Here is an 18,754-nt window from a genome sequence, read left to right on the forward strand (position 1 = left end):
TTACCAACATCAGCATGCCAAGTTAGAGCGAAGACCTCATGGGGTAAATAGGAGTGGTCTTCTCCTTCTGAATCCCCCTCATAACAGTTATCTTCCTGTAACACCCCGGATATGATTTTCCCAATATGTACTCCAACTCTTGCCGTTTCCGGTGTTAAGTTATTTTATTTTCTTGGGTTCGGGTTTTTGTCTTTGTGTGTTGTTGTCGTTGTCATGCATCTCATATCATGTCATCATGTGTATTGCATTTGCATACGTGTTCGTCTCATGCATTCGAGCATTTTCCCCGTTGTCCGTTTTGCATTCCGGCGCTCCGTTCTCCTTCGGTGGTCATTTCTACCTTTCTTTCGTGTGTGGGGATTAAACATTTTCGGATTGGATCGAGACTTGCCAAGCGTCCTTGGTTTACTACCGGTAGACCGCCGTCAAGTTTCATACCATTTGGACTTCGTTTGATGCTCCAATGGTTAACCGAGGGACCGAAAAGGCCTCGTGTGTGTTGCAGCCCAACACCCCTCCAAGTTGGCCCAAAACCCTCTCCATCATCTAGAGCGTTCGATCACGATCGCGTGGCCGAAAACCGCACCTCATTTGGACACTCCTAGCTCCCTCTACCTCTATATATAGACCCCCCCTCCTAAAAATTCGCGGTTCCTCTCTCCCCCTAACCCTAGCCCCGCTCCATCCGCGCGGCCGGACAACGTCCGCCCGCCGCCGGACAAACCACGCCGCCAACCGGGGCGCGCCACGTGGCAGCGGGCGCCCCACTTCACCGCCGCCACCGACGCGGGCCTGAAGGCCCAGCGCCGGCCCTCCCCGTCGCCCGACCGGCCTCCCGCGCGCGCCGCCTCGTCTTCCCGCACTCCGCCGCCCAAGTCCGCCGGCCGCCACCCTGATGAGGACATCAATACCATTGTTACACCCACAGCCCCTACTGTTACATATACTGGACCAATTACTAGAGCTCGCGCACGCCAATTAAATTACCAGGTACTTTCGTTTCTTGGTAATGATTCTAATGTTCATGAGATTATGATGCTGCCTAAATTGGATACATTTGTTTTGCTTACAAATGAAGGGCCTAGCTTGGAGAAGGATGAACATTGGAGCAAGAACACGCATGGAGTTGATGGCATGCGCAAGGGGATCAAGAACAGAGTTACAAGTGATGATTTCAGGACTTTGAAGCCGCCATAAGGAGTGCATGAAGCCTTGGACGAAATATACAAGATGCCACTTCATAATATTCGTCCATAGGCTATTCTAGGTGCTGCGTCACCTTATTAATGGGCCAGGCCCATGTAATTTCGAAATACTTAAGTATAGGCTATTTTTAGAGTCCGTATGTGTGGGGAAACAAGAGTCAGGGTTGGTTTCGGACCCCACCCTCAAGGGCCACGAAATTCCCCCCTCTTCCTCCATATATACAGCCCTTAGGGCGTCGTTTAGACTTTGGGTTTTGTTTAGATTAAAAGTTCGCCATAGCTGCAACTTCGTGTACTTCGTTTGTGTCCAACGACTAGACCAAGACGTCACAGAACCCCACCTTGATCAATAAAGCTTTCATCTTATATTCGCAATATCCCGATTGCAATCTCAGTTTCTTGCTTGTTCTTCGTTTGCTCGCAGGAAACAGACCCTCGTGGTCAGGTTGATCGTGCTCCGGTGTGGTTAATAACCCTCGGAAGTTGGTTTAGCGATTGCTAAGGCGCGACGTCTCGCACGTTCGTAGTCGGATCGTCAAGGTCGACTCCCACAGAAAACGATAGCCACCATCTCATCGAAACATCGGGACACCTTTGCCTCTATCAAGTGGTATCAGATTTCCAGGTTGCTCGGTGAGATTTTACAATTTTTCGTCGATTAGATCGAGTCTGTTCTTCATACCTACAGTCAGTCTGGAGACCCCCGGGCATTTCTTGGGCCAAAATTTTCACGGGCAAATTTTTTTTCCCTATCCTATTTTTAGGCTTTTCTGAGTCTTTTGAGCCACGTGCCATCATAGTGATTTTTTGTCGCACTTTTTCGTCGTCGCTGCCCTGATTTCCGAAAAAAAAGTGAAAAAAAAATTCCGTGCCCATCCTATCAGTATGACGAGGGAAGAGTTTTGAGACACTCGCCATTATAGTGATTTTTCGCAAAAAAAAGAGGAGCGCAAAAAAGGAGCGCAAAAAAAAGAGCGAAAAAAAGAGTTCCAGAGTGTGCTTTTCCCTTATTTACGTGCAGCGCCGTGATTTTGTTAGTGTTCTAGGCTCGCGTCTCTAGCACGGTCTAGCCTAGGACCAGCACAGTACCGTCGTTGAGCGTTTATTCAACTTTGCATCTCTGAATTGATTATTGCTGACCCTTTTTGCTACCATACTATAAGCCTTCCTAGCTCCACATACATCTACGTCGTGCGTTTGACTCTCCCTGGCAATCGCTCTATCCAAGATTTTGAGAGTTTTGACTACAACGGTTGCCGATCACCGCCTGCTGCTGGGTAAGAACTGGTAAGAATTTGAGATTTGCTTGACGGATTTGTGACACCCGCCACCACCACCACTTGTTAGTAGTCTGTAGGATCATATTCTTGTGTGTTTCTATTGCTGCTAACCATGCCAGGATCACAAGCCGACGAGACTGACTGGGAGAACTTGACGAACAAGGAGCTTCATGATACGTTTCAGCAAATGATGAGTGGACAGGTGCACGATGTGATAAACAGATTTGAAGAGGCCATGGAGAAGATAGATGGCATGGAGAAGACGTTTGAAACAAAGCTCGATAACAAGTTTGCTGAATTTCTTTCGCGTTTTCCACCACCACCACCGGCTGCTCCTGCCGCACCTCTGCAACAACAGCAACAACATCGACTACCTCCACGTCGGGAAACAGCCCTCCGCCGAGCGAGCCGTGTCCCTCTTCAGTCGGGCCAAACTGCTGGTGCTGCTGTTGATATTTCTGTGGCTCCTACTGCTGATGTGGAGGAGGATGATTATGTGGGAGATTATGAGGATGAGGTTGATCAAAATCAGAACTACGTGCCACCAACAGCACAGCAACCACCAGGTCGTCCACATGCAAATAATGGCAATGGTAGGGCTCACCCTCAGGTACGAGATCATGACCATCTCCCTAAACTAAAATTGAATATTCCACCAGTTGAGGGTAGATATGTTCCTGATATATATCTTACTTGGGAGTTAGAAACTGAACAACGATTTACATGTTTACAATATCCCGAGGAGAGACGTGTTCCTGCTGCTGTTTGTGGATTCACTAGTTTTGCATGTGTTTGGTGGTCTGAGCATTGTAGATTATATCCTATTACGGCTACTTGGGCTGCTTTGAAAACTGCTATGCGTACTCGTTGGGTTCCACCATATTATCAACGTGAATTACTTCAAAAATTGCAGCGCTTAAGACAGGGAAAAAATTCTGTAGAAGAATATTATCAGGAATTACAAACTGGCATGATTAGATGTGGCATTGTTGAGGAGAATGAAGCTATGCTTGCACGTTTTATGGGTGGATTAAATAGAGAGATTCAGACGATTCTAGAGTATAAGGAGTATACTAATATCACTCGTTTATTCCATCTTGCTTGTAAAGCTGAACGTGAAGTGCAGAATCGACAGGCATTGGCGCGGACTAACTTTTCTGCAGGTCGACCTTCATCATGGACACCACGTGCATCATCTACTTCCACACGTTCTGCTACACCGGCGCCTCCGTCGGCTGCCACCTCCAACCGTGATACAATAAAGCAGGCACAATCACCACTATCTGCCAAGAGCACACCTTCTGGGCCTGCAAAGAGCTCTTCTTCATCCATGACATCAACAGGGCAAACACATGATATTATCTGTCGACGTTGCAAGGGTGGAGGTCATTATGCGAGAGAATGCCCATCTAAGCGTGTGATGATTGTTACTGAGGATGGTGGGTATGAGTCTGCTAGTGACTATGATGAGGAGACTTTGGCTCTTATTACACGTGAAGAACACGGTGGAGACGATTCTGATCATGAGACGCAATACATGGCTCCTGAAGATGCTGACAGGTATGAATGTTTAGTTGCTCAACGTGTTTTGAGTGTGCAGGTTACACAAGCTAAGCAAAATCAGAGGCATAATTTGTTCCATACAAAGGGAGTTGTGAAGGAACGTTCTGTTCGCGTGATCATAGATGGAGGGAGCTGCAATAACTTGGCTAGCATGGAGATGGTGGAGAAGCTATCTCTCACCACAAGACCACATCCACATCCTTACTTCATCCAATGGTTCAACAACAGCGGCAAGGTTAAGGTAACACGTACTGTTCGTGTGCATTTTAGTATCTCTACATATGTTGATTATGTTGATTGTGATGTGGTACCTATGCAAGCATGTTCCTTATTACTTGGTAGACCATGGCAATTTGATAAAAATTCTGTACACCATGGTAGAAACAATCAGTATACTCTTGTTCATAACGATAAAAATATTACTTTGCTTCCTATGACTCCTGATTCCATTTTGAAAGATGATATTAATAGAGCTAATAAAGCAAAACAGGAGACAAATAAGAGTGAAAATCAGATTGTGGCAAAAGAATTTGAGCACCAAATGAAGCCTAATAATAAACCATCTACTGTTGTTTCTGAAATTAAATTGAAAAGTGCATGTTTACTTCCCACCAAATCTGATATTGATGAGCTAGATTTTAGAAAATCTGTTTGCTATGCTTTTGTGTGCAAAGAGGCATTATTTTCATTCGAGGATGTGCCTTCCTCTTTGCCCCTGTTGTCACTAACATTTTGCAGGAGTTCGCTGACGTCTTTCCACAAGACGTGCCACCGGGATTACCACCAATTCAAGGGATTGAGCATCAAATTGACTTAATTCCCGGTGCTTCGCTACCCAACCGTGCACCATACCGTACCAATCTAGAGGAGACGAAGGAGATTATGCGTCAAGTACAAGAACTGCTCGACAAAGGTTATATACGCGAATCCCTTAGTCCTTGTGTTGTTCCTATCATTTTAGTGCCGAAAAAGGATGGTACGTCGCGTATGTGCGTTGATTGTAGAGGCATTAATAATATTACTATTCGTTATCGTCATCCTATTCCTAGGCTAGATGATATGCTTGATGAATTGAGTGGCTCTACAATTTTCTCCAAAGTTGATTTGCGTAGTGGATACCATCAAATTCGTATGAAATTGGGTGATGAATGGAAAACAGCATTTAAAACTAAGTTTGTATTATATGAGTGGTTAGTCATGCCTTTTGGGTTAACTAATGCACCTAGTACTTTCATGAGGTTAATGAACGAAGTTTTACGTGCTTTCATTGGATGATTTGTGGTAGTTTACTTTGATGACATATTGATTTATAGCAAATCTTTGGAGGAACATTTGGAACATTTACGTGCTGTTTTTATTGCTCTACGTGATGCACGTTTGTTTGGAAACCTTGGAAAGTGCACCTTTTGCACCGACCGAGTATCTTTTCTTGGCTATGTTGTTACTCCACGGGGAATTGAAGTTGATAAAGACAAGATTGAAGCTATTGAGAGTTGATAAAGACAAGATTGAAGCTATTGAGAGTGCACCTTTTGCACCGACCGAGTATCTTTTCTTGGCTATGTTGTTACTCCACGGGGAATTGGATTAGGAGGTGTGTTATTACAAGATGGAAAACCTGTTGCATACTTTTCTGAAAAATTGAGTGGGCCTAGTCTGAACTATTCTACTTATGATAAAGAATTATATGCTCTTGTTCGGACCTTAGAAACATGGCAACATTATTTATGGCCCAAGGAATTTGTTATACATTCTGATCATGAATCTTTGAAACACATTAAAAGTCAAGCAAAACTGAACCGTAGACATGCTAAATGGGTTGAATTCATTGAGACTTTCCCTTATGTCATTAAACACAAGAAGGGTAAAGAAAATGTTATTGCTGATGCCTTGTCTCGTCGTTATACTATGCTTTCACAACTTGACTTTAAAATATTTGGTTTGGAGACCATCAAGGATCAATATGTTCATGATGCTGAATTTAAAGATGTATTGCAGAATTGTAAGGAAGGGAGAACTTGGAACAAGTTCGTTCTTAACGATGGATTTGTGTTTCGTGCTAGCAAGCTATGCATTCCAGCTAGCTCCGTTCGTCTTTTGTTGTTGCAGGAGGCGCATGGAGGAGGATTAATGGGACACTTTGGTGTCAAGAAGACGGAGGATATACTTGCTACACATTTATTTTGGCCAAAGATGAGATGGGATGTTGAGCGTTTTGTTGCTCGCTGCACTACATGTCAAAGAGCTAAGTCACGAATCAATCCTCATGGTTTATATATGCCTTTGCCTGTACCTAGTGTTCCTTGGGAGGATATATCTATGGACTTTGTTTTAGGTTTACCTCGAACAAAGAAGGGGAGGGATAGCATATTTGTTGTCGTGGATAGGTTCTCTAAAATGGCACACTTTATACCATGTCATAAAAGCGATGATGCTGTTAATGTTGCTGATTTGTTCTTTCGTGAAATTATTCGCTTACATGGTGTGCCAAATACTATTGTTTTAGATCGTGATACTAAATTTCTTAGCCACTTTTGGAGATGTTTATGGGCTAAGTTGGGGACTAAGCTGCTTTTTAGTACTACTTGTCACCCCCAAACTGATGGACAAACTGAAGTAGTCAATAGAACATTGTCTACTATGCTTAGGTCTGTTTTGAAGAATAACAAGAAAATGCGGGAAGAATGCTTGCCTCATATTGAATTTTCTTATAATCGTTCATTGCATTCTACTACTAAGATGTGCCCTTTTGAAATTGTGTATGGTTTCCTACCTCGTGCACCTATTGATTTGTTGCCTCTTCCATCTTCAGAGAAGGTTAATTTTGATGCTAAAGAACGTTCTAAATTGATTTTAAAAATGCATGAGTTAACTAAGGAAAACATTGAGCGTATGAATGCTAAATATAAACTTGCTGGAGATAAGGGTAGAAAACATGTTGTGTTTGCGCCTGGAGATCTTGTTTGGTTACATTTGCGTAAAGATAGATTTCCTAATCTGCGCAAATCAAAGCTAATGCCACGTGCTGATGGTCCTTTTAAGGTGTTGGAGAAAATAAATGATAATGCATATAAACTTGAGCTACCTGTAGATTTTGGGGTTAGTCCCACTTTTAACATTGCAGATTTGAAGCCTTATTTGGGTGAGGAAGATGCGCTTCCGTCGAGGACGACTTCATTTCAAGAAGGGGAGGATGATGAGGACATCAATACCATTGTTACACCCACAGCCCCTACTGTTACATATACTGGACCAATTACTAGAGCTCGTGCATGCCAATTAAATTACCAGGTACTTTCGTTTCTTGGTAATGATTCTAATGTTCATGAGATTATGATGCTGCCTAAATTGGATACATTTGTTTTGCTTACAAATGAAGGGCCTAGCTTGGAGAAGGATGAACATTGGAGCAAGAACACGCATGGAGTTGATGGCATGCGCAAGGGGATCAAGAACGGAGTTACAAGTGATGATTTCAGGACTTCGAAGCCGCCATAAGGAGTGCATGAAGCCTTGGACGAAATATACAAGATGCCACTTCATAATATTCGTCCATAGGATATTCTAGGTGCTGCGTCACCTTATTAATGGGCCAGGCCCATGTAATTTCGAAATACTTAAGTATAGGCTATTTTTAGAGTCCGTATGTGTGGGGAAACAAGAGTCAGGGTTGGTTTCGGACCCCACCCTCAAGGGCCACGAAATTCCCCCCTCTTCCTCCATATATACAGCCCTTAGGGCGTCGTTTAGACTTTGGGTTTTGTTTAGATTAAAAGTTCGCCATAGCTGCAACTTCACATACTTCGTTTGTGTCCAACGACCAGACCAAGACGTCACAGAACCCCACCTTGATCAATAAAGCTTTCATCTTATATTCGCAATATCCCGATTGCAATCTCAGTTTCTTGCTTGTTCTTCGTTTACTCGTAGGAAACAGACCCTCGTGGTCAGGTTGATCGTGCTCCGGCGTGGTCAATAACCCTCGGAAGTTGGTTTAGCGATTGCTAAGGTGCGACGTCTCGCACGTTCGTAGTCGGATCGTCAAGGTCGACTCCCACAGAAAACGATAGCCACCATCTCATCGAAACATCGGGACACCTTTGCCTCTATCACACCCTGCAGCACCTCGTCGCCGGCCTCCGCGCCTCCTCGCCACCACCGCACGCCGCCGGCCGCCGCCTCTCCGAGGCCTCGCCGCCGACGCCGCTCCTCCTCCACGCCGGCCAAGACCCTGGCGAGCAGCGCCCCGCTCCGGCCGCCCTCGTCAACTCCGGCGAGCTTCAAGTCCCCGGCGAACCTCGTTATCCGTGCGGCCAGATCTGGATCCGGATCTCGGATCGGTTGACTTTTTACCCCAAAACCCTAATTATTTGGCTATGTTCATCGCATCGTAACTTTGCATCCGTAGCTCCGTTTTGGGCATATAGCATATCAAAATGTTAGTCTTAGAGAGCACATCATTTCATCTCATTGCATCATTTTCATTTGAGTTCATCTTGATGCCCGAAATGCTATTGGAAGAGTGCTATTTGAGATAATTGTCAGATCTGCTGCTCCAATTAGATATTTGTCATTTTTGCCATGATTATTGTGTGCATGATATGCCCATGAGCTCTTCATGAGTTTTGTTATATGCTTTGCCATCTTTCCAGAGGTGCAACCCATGTATTTTTGTGATGTGTGTGGTGACTAGCACAAGCTTGCAAAGTGGGGCATTCGTTAATGCTGATTTCAGGGACTTAGCATTTCCACTAAGTCCTTGATCTGTTTATCTCAATATGCCATATGTTCATGTTGTTTCCTAGTGATCCGTGCCTCTTTTGAGGATGATCAGTAAGGATGTTTTGTTAATATTGTAGTGCTCTATCCATCCATGTCTTTGTTTGCAATTATGGAGCACCCTAGCTTGAGTCAATCGAGCTCTACTTTTGCTATTTCGTGAATCTAGGCAGATTGTCTACTTGTTAGCGATTTTGCCGAGGATGTTGTAGTTGATCCGTGCATGCTATGCTATTGTTCTTGCCATGTCTAGCTTGTATAATGTGTATTCTGTAGTGAGTGCATCGAGCTCGTAAACATGCCTACTTGATATCTGATTTGCATGCTCCAGTTTTCCACTAAGTCTGTGATCTGATTATGTTTTTGCCATGTTCACATGCTTGCAAATGTATTTTCTGATCCCTTTTGGCTCAAAGTCACTAAGGGACTTTTGTTAAGATTTTTGAGTAGCTCCATGCCATGCTTTACTTTGCCATGTCCAGGTCCTGTAGCATATTGTTTTCATGCTCCAAAGTATGCTGCCTGATCTGAAATTCCAGATAAGTGTTAATTTCACTAAGTCTGAAATCTGTTTGCCAAATGCATTTTTGCCATGCTTGTTTGAACCTATTAATGGATGAATGGGCCGTAGCTCAGTGTTCCTCTTTTGTTAAGCATCATGAATGGATCCCTGCAAAGTATTTTGTTGCCATGTTTGAGTGCTGTAGCTTGTTCATCTTGTTGTATTTAGATGGCTACTTGCTGTAAATCGCAGACCGGTGCCATATTTGAATTGCATGCCATTTCCAAACCGTGACTCGGATTCCGGCGTTCTTTATATCGTTTTCAAGCGATTTCATCTCACCTTTCTAGTGGCACACTTGGATTTCCATGTTGAGGCCATGTTCATGCATTCCTTGTCAAATCTTGCATATGCATCCCATATCGCATCCCGCATAGCATACCATGTTTGCATCATATTGTTTGAGCTTTGCACGTGGTTGATTGTGTCCTTGTTGCTTGTTTGTTTTGTTTGGGTAGAGCCGGGAGACGAGTTTGCTAACGAGGAGCCCGTTGAGTTTTCTTTCGAGGATCCAGTCAACTCTGACAACTTTGCAGGCAAGATGATCATACCCTCGAAATCACTACTATCTTTGCTTTGCTAGATGCTCGCTCTTTTGCTATGCCTATGCTACGATGCCTACCACTTGCTTATCATGCCTCCCAAATTGCCATGTCAAACCTCTAACCCACCATGTCCTAGCAAACCGTTGATTGGCTATGTTACCGCTTTGCTCAGCCCCTCTTATAGCGTTGCTAGTTGCAGGTGAAGATTGGAGACTGTTCCTTGTTGGAACATTATTTAGTAGTTGGGATATCATTATATTATCTTGTTATATTAATGCATCTATATAATTGGTAAAGGGTGGAAGGCTCGGCCTCTCGCCTAGTGTTTTGTTCCACTCTTGCCGCCCTAGTTTCCGTCATATCGGTGTTATGTTCCCGGATTTTGCGTTTCTTACGCGGTTGGGTGATAATGGGAACCCCTTAATAGTTCGCCTTGATTAAAGCTTTTCCAGCAATGCCCAACCTTGGTTTTACCATTTGCCACCTAGCCTCTTTTTCCCTTGGGTTTCCGGAGCCCGAGGGTCATCTTATTTAAACCCCCCCCCCGGGCCAGTGCTCCTCTGAGTGTTGGTCCAACCTAGAGCCCCTTGCAGCGCCACCTCGGGGAAACTCGAGGACTGGTTTTAGTTGTACGGATTGCTTATCCGATTGAGCCCTGAGAACGAGATATGTGCAGCTCCTATCGGGATTTGTCGGCACATTCGAGCGGTGTTGCTGGATTTGTTTTAACTTGTCGAAGTGTCTTGTAGAACCGGGATACCGAGTCTGATCGGAATGTCTCGGGAGAAGGTCTATTCCTTCGTTGACCGTGAGAGGTTGTCATGGGCTAAGTTGGGACTCCCCTGCAGGGTTTTGAACTTTCGAAAGCCATGCCCGCGGTTATGGGCAGATGATAATTTGTTAATGTCCGGTTGTAGATAACTTGAACCTTAACTTAATTTAAAATGAATCAACTGTGTGAGTTACCGTGATGGTCTCTTCTCGGCGGAGTCCGGGAAGTGAACACGGTGTTGGAGTAATGCTTGTCGCAGGTTGTTCTCTAGTTATTCGTTCGCGCTTTGCCCTCTCTTCTCGCTCTCTTTTGCGAACAGGTTAGCCACCATATATGCTAGTCGCTTGTTGCAGCTCCACATATTTACCTTGCCTTACCTATAAGCTTAAATAGTCTTGATCGCGAGGGTGCGAGATTGCTGAGTCCCTATGGCTCACAGATTACTTCCAAACCAGATGCAGGGCCTGATGACTCCGTTCCAGATGACGCACTTGAGCTCAAGTGGGAGTTCAACGAGGACTCACGCCGTTACTATGTGTCTTTCCCTGATGATCAGTAGTGGTGCCCAGTTGGGGCGATCAGGACCGTGTCGCATGTTGGGTTATATTTTATTTTGGCGCCGTAGTCGGGCCATGAGTGTTTGAATGTTGTAATGCTATTTATGAACTTTGATTGACGTGGCGAGTGTAAGCCAACTATGTATCTCCCCTTTTATTATCTATATTACATGGGATGTTGTGAAGATTGCCTAACTTGCGACATTGCTTTCAATGCGGTTATGCCTCTAAGTCGTGCCTCGACACGTGGGAGATATAGCCGCATCGAGGGCGTTACACTTCCTCTTGATTACGATCCGAAATGGGTGGAGGGGGCTGCCTTTGCACCCACCATGGAACGACGTATGCATGAAATTTTATTGCCATGCAAGGCTCGTCTCTTTTGCTCTACATGATCAGTTCCATTGTGTACAATAACTGGCATGCATAGGAATAAAACATAGTGAGATTATGTAAGGAGTGCATGCACAAATCTAGAGCGATGGTAGCAAACTGTGGATAGACCCACAACCAATGATAGCAGGCAGATAATAGCTTTAGTTAAAAAATACAGATAATGGCTCCTTTAATGTTTGTTTGCACCCAACATGAAACTCATAGTAGACACCGGAGATTAACTAGATAGTAGACAGATAGTACTGATTGCTTCCCCAATATGTACCCCACAACCATTTAAAAACTCAAGTTTCAGCATTAGTTTGGACCTGACTCGGAGTCTAATAGGTGAACACGACGATAACGTAGCATGTCATCATATTAAGCGACGCATAACGTAAGCAGACACAGAAGAGTGCGACCTCTCTTGCGGACCCGTGTAGTCCTCAAGGTCATCTGCTCAGTTGATGATGGTAATGCAGTTGCCGTGGCTGCCGGCGGCGGGGAAGAAGATCTAAGGCGGCGAAAGACAGTCTGGAGAGCGGATCCCTGCTGTGGTGAACCCTTCCGTCGTTGGAGCAGCTGAGCTGGGGTGGAACACAGCGCCGCAGGAGCAGGACAAACCACACAAGGTTTTCTTTGACACATATCTGTAACAGAAGTAATTGAGTAAGGGCTTGTTTGAATTTGAGGATTCTAACAATGCAGGGATAGGAAATAGACAGGAATAGGACAGGAATGCACGTGCAAAACATAGAATTTAAAAACACAGGATTTCTGCCAATCTGGGTGTTTGATTCACAACAATTGGAAGATCACAGGATGCAAAAAAGCATGGTGAGATTAAGTCAAACGACAAGAAAATGTACGGTTATAATGCTATTATGCTACTATCTCTTAGTCTTGTGCTTGATGAATAGGAATATGAAAAGGAGGAGAAGTGGAAATTAGAATTCCTACGGTTTTTCTTTCAAGGAGACACTTAAGGAACAAATCCTACAATTTTCCTTTGCTCCATTCCTTTGCACCAAATTCATGAAAAGTAGTACCATAGGAAACTTTCCAATTCCGATGTTTTTCATTCACTTTTCCTTTCAAGCACTAGCGATTCTAGTAGGCAGGCTTGAGCAAGGAAAATCATACACTAAAAAAAAGTTTTTGTGCTAATTCTATTACTTTGGACCCAGGCCACTGCCATACTAGCTCAACTCTGTAACGCCCTCGATGCGGCTATATCTCCCACGTGTCGAAGCACGACTTAGAGGCATAACCGCATTGAAAGCAATGTCGCAAGTGAGGTAATCTTCACACAACCCATGTAATACATAAGGGAAAGAGATACATAGTTGGCTTACAATCGCCACTTCACACAATGCATGAATATAACATTACATCATCCAGATACACACAAGGTCCGACTACGGAACCAAAATAAAAGAAGACTACCCCAAATGCTACACAGATCCCCGATCGTCCCAACTTGGCTCCACTACTGATCAACTGGAAACGGAACAACATAACGAACACGATCTCCATCGAGGTCCTCCTTGAGCTCGGTTGTGTCACCTGCACGGTTTCATCGGCACCTACAAACTGGTTTTGTAAGCATTTGTGAGTCACGGGGACTCAGCAATCTCACACCCTCGCGATCAAGACTATTTAAGCTCATGGGTAGGGTAAAAGGTATGAGGTGGAGCTGCAGCAAGCACTAGCATATATGGTGGCTAACATACGCAAATGAGAGCGAGAAGAGAAGGCAAAAGCACGAGCGACAAACTATGATCAAGAAGTGATCCTAGAACAACCTGCGTTCAAGCATAACTCTAACACTGTGTTCACTTCCCGGACACCACCGGAAAGAGACCATCACGGCTACACACGCGGTTGATGCATTTTAATTAAGATAAGTTTCAGGTTTTCTACAACCGGACATTAACAAATTTCCATCTGCCCATAACCGCAGGCACGGCTTTCGAAAGTTCAAAACCCTGCAGGGGTGTCCCAACTTAGCCCATCACAAGCTCTCACGGTCAACGAAGGATATTCCTTCTCCCAAGACAACCTGATCAGACTCAGAATCCCGGTTACAAGACATTTCGACAATGGTAAAACAAGACTAGCAAATCCACCCAGATGTGCCGACAAATCCTGATAGGAGCTGCACATATCTCGTTCTCAGGGCACACCGGATGAGCCAGACATCGGGTGGGCCAGCCTAGAGTTGCCCCTGGTAGCTCCGGACATCGCTCAGTTTGGACCAACACTTAGACAAGCACTGGCCCGGGGGGTTAAAATAAAGATGACCCTTGGGCTGGCCTAACCCAAGGGAAAAAGAGGCTAGGTGGCGAATGGTAAAACCAATGTTGGGCCTTGCTGGAGGAGTTTTATTCAAGGCGAACTATCAAGGGGTTCTCAGTATAACCCAACCGTGTAAGGAACGCAAAATCAAGGAACATAACACCGGTATTGCGGAAACTAGGGCGGCAAGAGTGGAACAAAACACCAGGCATAAGGCCGAGCCTTCCACCCTTTACCAAGTATATAGATGCGTTAATTAAATAAGAGATATTGTGATATCCCAACAAAATATCAATGTTCCAACATGGAACAAACTCCAATCTTCACCTGCAACTAGCAACGCTATAAGAGGGGCTGAGCAAAGCGGTAACATAGCCAAACAACGGTTTGCTAGGACAAGGTGGGTTAGAGGCTTGGCTCAACAATATGGGAGGCATGATAAGCAAGTGGTAGGTATCGCAGCATAGGCATAGAAAAAGAGCGAGCAACTAAGCAAGCAAAGATAGAAGTGATTTCGAGGGCATGGTCATCTTGCCTGAGATCCCGCAAGGAAGAAGAACGAGTCCAAGGAGAAGACAAACAGACGTAGTCGAACGAATCCTCACAACGCGGCGTTAACGGAACCAACCCGAAGAAGCACACCGGAAAGAAGCAAACAACATGGTAAACAACCACCACATAAACATGGCATGATGCACAACCAAGTATGATGCATGTCCGGTTTAATGAAGCATGGCATGGCAAAGTGCAACAAACAACACTACAAATTAAGTGGAGCTCAATATGCAACGGGTTGCATATTGACGAAGCACCATATTCGTTTATTTAGTTCGATCTCTTTTATGTACCCAACAATATTAAATGTTTATAAACATGGCAAGAGGGTGAAGCAAATGAAAACTACCTATCTAGGTAAGTTTAAATGAGGCCGGAAGCAACGAACAACAATTCTGGTAAATCCCCATATGCATATATTAGGTTTGGTACTGTTCTGCCCTAAACACAATTTTAGGGTTGTTAAACATGCAAAGAAAGGTCACCGTGTTAAACTAGGCATTTTTCTACCCCATTTACATATAAAGTTTGTTAAATTTGGAACTACTGTTATTTAATTGTGGATTAAATCATTTTAACATGGCATAGGAGCAAATTTAACCAAACAGCATTTTAAATATTTTAAACATGGGTGAAAGTGACATATTATGAAACTAGACACAATTTTAAGCATTTTTCATATATAAAGTTTTTACATGTGATGCTTAGTTATTAGGTTATTATATGCATGAACTATGAGGGGTTTTATGCAAAACAGCATTCCCTGGAAAATTAGACAAATCGCAGAACCTAAAAAATAGACTCTGGGCCGAAACTGCTGGCCCAACAACAGGAAGAAAGAGAAAAAAAGGTGGGGCGCTGGGGAGCTGCTCATATCGGGCTTGACTGGGCCGCCTTGGATCTGGAAGGGAGCAGGCCGGGCCTTAAGCGCTGCGGCTGGGGAGGCGTTGGGCCTACGCGCGGCGCTGGATGGGAGGTTGGGCTTCCGACGAGGTGAGGTTGGTCCACACGCTGACCCACGGTCAACAGGACCACGAGAGCGAGCGAGCGGGAGGCTTGGCGCTGCGTGCATCTCCAGGAAGAACAGGGTCGCGACGCCGGTGCTGCAGGGATGCAGGCGAGATGGAGGGAGGCAGATGATGCGGACCCGGCAGGGACATGCTAGAACTGGCCGGATCCAGCAGCGGGGGTGATGAACGGGCAGTGGCCATGGCAGTTGAGGTCAACGGGAGGCGCGGCCATGGCTTCAGGCTCCATGGTTCCTGCAGGGGACTCGGGAACGGCGGCAGACTTGGCGTGGCGTAGAATCTTGGAGGAGGACGACGAGCGGCGCTGGGCATTCGGATCCACGGGATCGAGACAAGGCAAGGGGCTCGTCCTCGTCCTCGAGTTCTCGCAGGAACAGGGGAGGCGGAGGCGGGATGCAGGGGAGTGGCGGCGGCGAACTTGGCGCTCGGGGGATGAGGAGGTCAAGGCGCCGGCGGGCGGCGTGGTGGGGCTTGCTCTGGTGAGAACGAGGTGGAAGCAGGGTCGGGCGACGCTCGGAACTACTGCTGCTTCGGTGGCCGGCGGCCATGGCTCCCTGTGAGGAACAACGGGACGGGGAGAGCGATTTAGAGAGAGAGAGCAGCGGGGAAGGAGGAGAAGGAGGGCACGGCCTGGTTGTGCGAGATGGAAGCGCACGGGAGGAGGTGAGATGCGGCCAGCGGGCAGAGGAGACAACGCCGAGCGCTGGTCAGGGAGCTTCTACTCCGGCGAAGATCCGGTAGGGCTCGGCCCGGGCGTGCTGGTGGCCTCGATCCGAACAGATCGAGAGGAGGGGATCAGGGGTTAGATGCTGATAGGTGGGGATGGATCCTGAGGGGAAAATGGTTGGCGGCGGCTCGATGGGACAAATCCCTAGAATGTAGGGTTAGGCAGTTTATATAGCAGCAGGTGGATCAGGTTAGGGGTGATCTAGTCTCTCCGATTGAAATCAGACGGTTCGGAAAGAATAGGATAGGGAGTCTAAATAATAAAACGGTGATATTTTGTAGATGTTTGGGGATGATCCGGATCCAACGGTGACAACTGTCCGGGTCAGGTCCGTGGAAGTTTCGGACACGCACGCGAGGGGTCGGTTGAAACTTGTGGGCTGTGCAGAAGGGCTCGAGCTGAGAGAAGAGAAGAGAGAGAGGCCTGGTGACTGTTTCCGGAGACCGAAAACGTCCGACGTTAGACCGGCTATAGTTATCCGTTAGGGCATCAAACGGACTCCGAATGCGATGAAACTTGGCAGGCGGCCTACTAACAACAAAACGACACCGCACGCCAACTCTCATCCCATTCCGAGAACATTTTCCGGTCACTATAAAATACTATCTCGGACATGTCGCGGGCGCGTGCAAGTTTGTTTGGGCTCAGAACGGACAACGGAGAGAACGAGGAGACCGGGACGGATGCAAGTTTTGAAAACATGATGATGCAATGCACATGATGACATGACAAGATGCAACACGCAAGCGAAAGACATGGCAACGACAGCAAATAACTGGAAGACACCTGGGACATCGGTCTCGGGGCGTCACAACACTCCACCACTACGAGAGGATCTCGTCCCGAGATCTAGGACGGCACCGGAGAGAAGTGGAAGAGGAAGAGGTAAAACAAAGTTGCTTCTTTGACAAACGAGTGAAACCAAAGAACCTTGATAGGTTGAACCAACTGAAAGAAAGAAAACAACGAATTAACCATGTTGAAAACACTCCGTTAAGAAAGTGGAATAAGAAAGAACAAATTCGGGCAGCACTCCGGTTGAAAAGAGATGCAAGGCTTAATAGGATGAAAAGGACTTTAGCAGAGGACACAACACTCCGATTAAATGGATAAGCACGAAAAGAACACGATCCTGACAAAACTTGAAGATGGGTTGAACAGAGCAACATCACAATGCCTCCGGAACAAAAGTAAGAATGGAATGGAATGATCAAAGGGGAACACGATCTTGAGAGAGCACGCTTACAACAAAGGCTAGAACGGAGTTGTTGGAAAAACAACAACGAAAAGGATAAGCTTGATATGGACTTATGGAAAACATCTCGAAACTATGAGGTGAAATTCTGCCACTAACGGAAACAATAGATTGGATTGATATGAACAAGGAGATGAGAAGCTTATCTCACCGGAAGGATAAATGAAGGCCTTGGGTCATTTATAAACACCATAATTAGCAACAATCCTTAGGGAAGGCTTTAGGTTAAATATAACCCAATATAACTCCAACGAAGAGATTGATGGATTGAGAAGAGCTCATGCTCGAAGAAATTGATGGGTTGAAAAGATGACTTGAGCAAAGAGAAAATGATGGATTTAAATATGTCACTCTTGGAAAACTTGTGATCCATGAAACACTAAGGGAAATTATCACGAATGACATAACACCACCTCCAAAAGATAAGATAGAATGAATAGCACTTCGAAATGCAATATGAAGAATACTTGATCTCCTTAGAAAAGAATCTCGATGAAAACTTCGAAAAGGAATTAAATCCTTGATGAGCCATCATGTAGCGCCTCCATGGAGAACTCCGGTAACCAAAAGAATGATCAAACAGAAGGAAAAAGAAGTTGAAAACACAGGGTGAAGCCTTGCGATGATTTAAATGGAGCTTCACGGCGAGATAAGTGAAAATTTGGAACTCTGGATTAAAGATAAGCATCTCGAACCGAGAATGTGATATGACGAACCACTCCGGAAAGCAGGAATTAGATCACTTGGATGAAATCAATAATAAGACTTACGTTATGCGTATCCTTCACCAATTTAATTGATGACGAGCAAACGGATTTGGCATACTACTTATTCTCGTTGAAAAGGATTAAGAGGGATATAGCATAAACTTGAGAAAGGTCTTCCACAAACCACCGGTAGGATTGGAAAGAACGAATGAATTGATATGATAAAGAAGGAAGAGTAATCTTGAATGAATCACCGTAAGAATTGAAAATGAATGATTAAAGGCACCATTCACCGGGAAGAATTGGAAAACGAATGAGGGTACTTGAGAGAATTTGGATACAAGAGAACGAATAGATCACGAACTGATTAGAGAATATTTGAATGATGCACCGGTAAGATTTAGAGAAGGAGAGATGAAAGTTGAGAATGAATAAGTCTTCTGAAATGATGGGCTCCGGAGAATCAAATTGAAAAGAATCTTGAATTGCTCCGAATAGGTGAAAAGAATTCTGATAATCGAATACAATGATGAGAGAATGTCAATA

The sequence above is a fragment of the Triticum urartu genome, chromosome 1A, assembly GCF_056163025.1.
Source record: "Triticum urartu cultivar PI428250 chromosome 1A, HENAU_Tu73, whole genome shotgun sequence".
NCBI classification, from domain to species: domain Eukaryota; kingdom Viridiplantae; phylum Streptophyta; class Magnoliopsida; order Poales; family Poaceae; genus Triticum; species Triticum urartu.